Source organism: Morone saxatilis, unplaced genomic scaffold (genome assembly GCF_004916995.1).
Source record: "Morone saxatilis isolate NCDOM2014 unplaced genomic scaffold, NCSU_SB_2.0 Contig14, whole genome shotgun sequence".
NCBI classification, from domain to species: Eukaryota; Metazoa; Chordata; class Actinopteri; family Moronidae; genus Morone; species Morone saxatilis.
Window position 1 is genome coordinate 16,632,026 of NW_023339696.1, and position 7,575 is coordinate 16,639,600.

Below are 7,575 nucleotides of genomic sequence, written 5' to 3' on the forward strand. Positions count from 1 at the left end.
CGTCTTTCAGTCTCTTTCACTGTCTTTCTCTGCCTTCTTCTCTGTCACTCTCTTCCCCTCTTTCAGGAGATGACACACGATTCTCCATTAACACACAGACACATACACACACACATTTGGGTACACGCAAGATAACCTGATACAGTGTGTCAGGTTGAGGCACCAGATCAGGAGAAGGGCAGATGATTTGGTTGAGCTCCCAGTATGAACACAGGCCAGGCTGGCTAGCCTTAAGCCAGAGGAGAGAGTAGTGTGAATCTGGAATAAAAGAGTAGTTACTGAAGATGGAGCTTGACAGCAAGAAAAATGTGGAGATAAGGTTACATTTGTTGCAAATTAAATAAGTTTACATTACTTTTTCGCTTTTGATATACTATATCTCAAACTGTCGTATTAATAAAACTTGTGCTTCATCTTCTCTTTTTTTATTTATGGTTGGTCCCACCCACTTCCTGCCTGCCACTCCCCACAACACCGTTTGTTGAAATTGGCTTGTGGGGTTTCCAACGGAGACGTAGAGTAGACACAAGTCGCACATGTCAAGTTGATCAGAGACAGAGCAGGGCAGTGCACTGTTCCCTCTTTATGTTTCTCTCGCTCTCTCCCACTCTTTCCCCTTTGAGTTTCTGCCGGCAGGATCCTGTTTCACTGCAGCCCGCATCACAACCAGACTCTTATGTTGGTGAACCAGATTGATTGTCAACAGAAAGAGATGTGAAATCGTGTCTGCTAAGGAGCTCCCTGCATGGTTCACAGCTGGGTGGCTGTATGTTATGTTTTTCTTTTCAGCGTTTTCTGGGTGATGATTGATCAAATCTTTCGATGTGTTTGAGGAGTACTGTGGGATTTCTGCTTTTGAGGTTTTATTTGAAACTGAGCTTCCAATGTGGTCTGTAGGCACAAATAGAAATGAATCAAAAAGAGGCTCTGTGTCTACACAAGGCAGCTGCTCCGTCATTGGTGATCAACACAAGTTTCTCTACAGAAGACTGGTCCAAGGTCAGAGTTTATCTGACAACCTTAAACTAAGGATTTAGGATAGGAACTGACCCCCAGTGACCCCTCACCTATGACTCCTCCTATGACCTAGGACAGGATTTCCTCCCCACTGTGTCCAGCATTGAACTTAACCCTCATCTTGTCGTGCCACCACCCCCTCTGCCACCAGCCCAGTGTGTTTAGGACAAGCAGAGATTCAGGCTATGGGTTAGTGAACAGAGGACTGCTGTTTGACAGCTGTTGGCCCATGTAATGGGATAGGGCTGCTGTGGAGCCCTTTAACTACTGCACCACTTAACCTGAAGTTCCCACTGTGAAACATCCAGCTGTGCATTTGGATTGTTTGTGACAGATAAGCTTTATATGCAGAAAATGGGATGAAATGATGATGGAAGATAGTTAATTAAATTAATGATAACAAATTGAAAGATCTGCTTTCAACTCAAAAACAGAAACAGTGGGACTCTTAGGCACGCAACTGAGTTCCCATCGATACCATGTCCAGCACTTTCTGTCTATGTCCTAACGTGCTTCAGGAACAGTGTTTACCAGTATTGGGGACACCACAGGGAGGAAGGTGTTTCTAACTCTGGCTGTGGGTACATCTGTTCCTGCATGGGGACTATGTGGCACATAGGCTTATGTCAAGGGAAGGCCAGGCTGGGGAAAACATTCCCAGCTTCAACTTCTGACCCTCTCGCCCCAGTTAACCCCTCACATTCTCCCTTCCCCCTCCTTGCCTGCCTTCATTACAGTAACCCTTAGCGCCTCAGACTCTGCATACTAGCTCAGCCTGTCAACACATAAATTGCCTGCAGAACTTGTGCAATGGATGAATAATTGTGTTGCAAGGAGGCTTCTCATATTTTAAGAGACTGAGTGGTATTCTACACCTGAGGCATCTGCCATTAGGCTACGGATCCATAATTCACTGCATATTACAGCAGCTAGCTGTTTTTCTACTACAGTGTGTGAAATACACAAGGACTGACATAGACTAAGAAAGGTCCCTGTTCTTTGTTTAAAACAGCTTATTGGTGTATGTGGGCAGCAACTTCAAACTTCTGTCAAATAAATATATTATATCATTACTCTTTAAAAATATTTGCACCTGCAAGCATTTAGATATGCCAGGACCATTATTCTTACCATCCATTAAATTCATGTAGTTACATAATTCAGTTTTTCAAAGCTCTGCACCACAATTCACCTACTGGAACTTGAAAAGCAGACATTCCTCAGCTTGGAAAAAAAAGAAAATAAGAGGAGTCACAATAGTAGAGACCTTGTTATCTGTAACCGTCATCAAAAGCCAAGTGAGGAGGAGTTGTACTGGAATCAGAGAGGCAGAAAGAAAGATGGGGGACTGATAGAGATGGATAGTCAACCAAGGAAGATAATACCCAGGAGAGTGGAGACAAAACAACTGATAATGCAAACAAACAACAGAGATATGCCTTGGTATTTTCATATTTTCTGGTATTTTCACATCAAAGAGGAAATAAAAAAAACAAATAGGGTTCCCGTAGCTGCTCAGTACATCCTCTTAATTCTAGTTAACAATTTGTAAAAGACACTGAACCATCAAGTTTGCTCTTGGTGTATCATCACATACTTGAGGCAGTCCACATCAGAATAATTTACAATTAACTTGTGGTGTTTGAGGGACAGACAGTGCAGTTAATGGTTGTGGTATTGTAGGTTTTAACGTTGAGTGTTTGTGCAAGGGAGAAGATAACTTATTGACAGTTAGGGAGGCTGGGCAAAAAGCCAAAGTCCTTCAGCTATTTTTAGGATGCTGACTGTGTGAAAGTACGCTGAATACAGAGTTGATGACACATTGCCAAAATCTGAACCTGTGCTGGATTAGTGGTGTCTGTGTGCACTTGCATTTGTACATGTGCATATGGATAAGTGTGCTTTTATATGTGCAGAGAAGCACATATAGTGCAAAGAAGGAAGGGCTGAGTATGTGTAGCTTTATGTACAAATTAAGATTATTTATTGGTGGTTACCATGGAGAACTACTGAATGATGGACATGTCAAAAGGATTTGTAGAATCATTGAATCAATGTAGAATCAAATGGTCGGCTATTCGTGAAGGAGTCTAGCTCTGTGTGCCTGTGCTCGATCTTGCTCTTGTTTCCTGTGTTTAGATATCAGCCTTGAGAGTGGCTCTTAGCAGTACAAGCAGTATAATTACTGAATATGGAAAAAGTGCCCACTGCTTTACCTCAGTCTGGGCAGCAGCCCTTCCCAGAGCAACTAAGTAAACTTATATTCCTTTGGTCCAATTTGCGAGTGTGTATCTGGGTGTCTTTACAGGGAAACCCACCCTAAAACAGAACTGCACACTCCTGTGATCTTCCACACTTGAAACATTATTGTAAACAGGAACAGTTCTCTAAGCAAGAATCAAGAAAACCAAGGCTTCAGTGACTAGGATAATGAATGGGAAGCTAATGGTCTGGATAATTACTTATGTTGTAGAATTGTTGATTTTTTTGACACTTTAATTAGTTTTGTTCAAGAGTTCAAAAAAGGCATTTATATTAGCAGGAAATCATCAAACATAATGTGACACTGCACACAATGGAAGTCTGGTATACTTCATAGGTTGGCTTGAGAGACTAAAAAGGACACAAAGTCTTTGAGGCATCTTTATGTTCTTTATATTATCTTTAAGTTCAACATAACGAGAGACAGGGTAGATAAGAAGAGAGGAGTGTAACATGCAACAAAGATTTTAGGCGGGTCTGTAACTCTAAGTAATAGTGCACTTTTGCATTGGTTGATATACCAGTTAATTCCTTTTACAAATCAATGTTTTAATGATTTCTGCATAAAAGAAATGTAAACATTCCTCTATACGGTACATTTATTGAGTAGTCCAAAAAAAGAGTTAAAAAACCCCATTGTGTTCCGCCTTCTAGATGAGTCAGTGATTTGCTCTCAGATAACCAAGTTGGTCATGCAGACACATGCACACTAAAAAGAGAAAATGTTTTCCTACACTACTCTCGACTCCAGGTCAACATCATATCACAAGAAAAAAAGCATGCCAACCTAGTTAGTTCAATTTGGGTTTGTTTAGGAAAATGTATGTTACTATATAAACTGTGTGTCTATGGGCCTGTCTGCCTATGTGTTGTCTCATGTTTCCTTCAGGACTTGATCCAGGCCGTTGCTAGGTGCCATGACCTCCAAGAGTAACATTCATGGATTCAGAGGGTGAACCCTGCAAGGAGTAGGGCTGTATTTTATTTCTGCAACCCCCCCTCCCCACCCCACCCCAAACACACACCCTCACTTACATACTGTATACCACAAACTCCCCATGGGCTTGGCCTGTGGCTAGGCTTGTTCACTAATGGTTCATCACAAGGCACAATATACACTGCCATCACAACTAATGATCTCTCTCTTGCTTTTTGACTGAGGGAAGCAGAGGAGTTTCTGATATTAAGAGGTAGGATGTTTTAGTCTTTTTTGCCCATGAATAAAGATTTTAGTATGATGACATCATTGCAAACTGGTCTTAAACACTTAAGAAATAGGCCTCCCTTCCATTAGCTGCACTGATCACTGCCCTCCAGATGCCCCAACCCCCACCCCACCTGCAGACTGTGGGTGGAGTGGGGCCCAGCATTGAGAGGACAAGCCGTTCTGTAGCTTCACTGCCAAAAGGTACTTTACTGGAGCTCAGGAACTGAGTTGGGGAGGGGAAGGACACAGTTTGCATGTCTGGCCAGATATCTTAGTGTGTGTGTGCATAGCACAGTACACTGCAGAAATGAGCCAGCAGAACTACTGACCTTAAGAATTGCTTTAGACCTGCTTACAAATGTGAAAAAATCAAGTTAGTTTGGACTACTTCCCAGTGTCCCCTTGTAACTGAATGTGAAGAGAAACATTCAGTTGTTGCTTTTTGAACACAAACACAGAAACATTTGCTGTTTATCCAACCTGACCACCATCATAATTTGTCATTTGGCGTGACCCTTTTCATCCTCGCTCATCATCCTCCCAGCTGCAACTGTCATTTGTAACAGTCAGCAGTTCACATCAAACAAAGCCCAAGGCAGAGCAACAAAAGAGAGAAGACAGTGGGCAAACAAACTGGAAGGCAGACTAAATAACTGTGGCTTGTCTGCTGCGTGAGGGAAACACAACCCAGTGGTGTGTGTGTGTCACTGGCTGTGGCTCTACATCTCTGTGTGTGTGCTTGTGTTGGCAGCAAACATGAGAAACAAAAGTGTCTCAGCTCCATGCATCTCCACTAGGCTGCAGCTGTTGTTGGTATTTAAACTTAATGCAGGTGTCAGTGCTGTTGTCTTTGTGAAGCTGTCGTTGTGCGTATATCTCGTCTCGTCCGTGAATAAATCAACTTTGAAACCGTATGCAAGCGTGAGTGTATTCAAGTGTATGTGTGCCAGGTACAAGCACAGGTGGCATGACTTGTACTTCAACACACAAGCATCACTTGGTTGTTTTAATAGAGTAAAGTGGAATCTGATGAGAGCTTAGATGGCTTACATGCTCTTCTGTTTACCAGGCAGGCACGAAGACATTATAGACGTTATAGAATAGGAGCATAAACCAATTGAATGTTGATCTCTTACTACTACATCTTTTTTTTCATTGATATAAACAAGGCTTTACAGTGGACATCAAAACATCAAATTGATTTTATCATCCCATCATTATTAATAAATGCATTTTCCAAAATTGTCTTTATTTGGTTTCCCCCCTGTGTCTATGTCCTAAACTGAGTTGGTTGTTGTATCCACTCTGAAGTGTGAGGGGTCAAACAGGTTGCAGCAGCTGTCTTGGACACACCAGTTAAGCTAACACTGGGGGGAGATCTTTAGAGGTGGGATCCCAGTCTGTGCATCCCCTGCTGGGCTTATTTTCAGCTGGGATTGGCCCTCACCAGCAGGAGGACATACCGGTGTATGGACTCCTGAGAGCAGGCTGTTTTAATAGCCCTGTTTACAGCAGCTCACCCACCAGTATGCAGGGACCTCAGGTTCCCATAGGTGGTGGCCAAAATAAACACCTGTCTTAGAGCCCAACAAGAGTACAATCTTGCTGAATTCCCCAGTTTCTGACCCGTAATTTCAAACTAGCCATCGTCAGCATTACTCACCGCTGTTTTGTGTTCAACATATCAGATACACATAAATAAAGTTTATGCTCATCACTGAAAACTTTACAGATTCATCCATCCATCTTCATGACAAGTAGCAGTCATCTATGATAACAGATCAGCAACACTATCTCTTGGAAAACATCTGGCCGTGAGTCATGACATGACCCCTGTTTGTGTGCCCGCGGTAGTGGGTTTGATGGTGTATGTCTATGTGTGAGAATGTCTGCCATTCTATGTGTGTTTTCATGCTAGTACCCTTAGAATATGTCCTGTGCAGTGTACAGTGGCACCCCTATGGAAAATACACACAGTGCTAATGGGGGCAGACCAAAGTACAATCTGATCCCAAAAAAAAAGTCCTTGTGAGAAACAAGGCCATCATGGGTCTCCACCTGTGTGTTTGTTTGTACGTGTGTGTGTGTTTTTAAAAGAAGTTAGAATAAGAAAGAAAGAGCGTGACCTTTTATGGTACATGTGTTATTCTGTTTCAGTTGCTTTAGCATAGCTTTCTCTGAATATCTCCTCACATATGATCTGGCATATTGTCTTGTCAGACCCATTTTTATTAACCTAAAGATCATTTGCTTTGTCATTTATAATTTATGTGCAGGTTAAATGCATTGTGGCAGCATGAAACATCATTTAAGAAAGTTCAGTGATGAATAGATTGTGGGAGAGAGTTGGACAGCAGCTTATCAGTCAAATTGTTAGTTGTTAATGTCATGCGAGAAATTCAAGTTTGAGCTTTAACTGACATCTAGTGGTCAAATGTGGTTTCGACTGCTGCACCTCCAAAAAGCAATTTTAGTTCAAATGCACATGAATAAAAGAGAGTTGTGAATCATATTATGCAAAATACAGTTTATTCCCTTCACATTTCCCTTTAATCACTATGTATCAACCAAATATATGTTTACATTTAAACTTATCAGTCTAAACAAGCTATTTAATCCTGTACTGACTCGTAGATGGATGTTATTCCTAAAAATGTCCACCAGCGAGGTGGCATAAATATTTAAGTAGTAAGTCATTTATATTGCCTCAAGTGACAGTTGAATAAAAAAGTGAATTCATTTTGTGTTCTGTCTTATTTCAAGATATTTCAGTGACATTTTTTCAAACAAGTCAAATAATAAAATAAAAAATAGGTGGAATTATTTTGGCCCAGTAGCAAAAGTATTCATGTAAGAAAAATAAGAGGATTGCAGGTCTGATTTGGTATATTTTGGGCATATTTTGCAGCAAACATGGTGTGAGTAAAGCTCGGCATTGGAAAGCCTGAATTATATTTGTGGGAAATTCTGCCTCTGGTTGCTCTTGTTAATCAGTTGAGCCTTTGTGTTGTTTTTTCCAGATGAGTAGATTAACCCCAACAGGACCCTACTGCATTGCCTCTGAACCAGTCTCTATAGTTACTATGAGG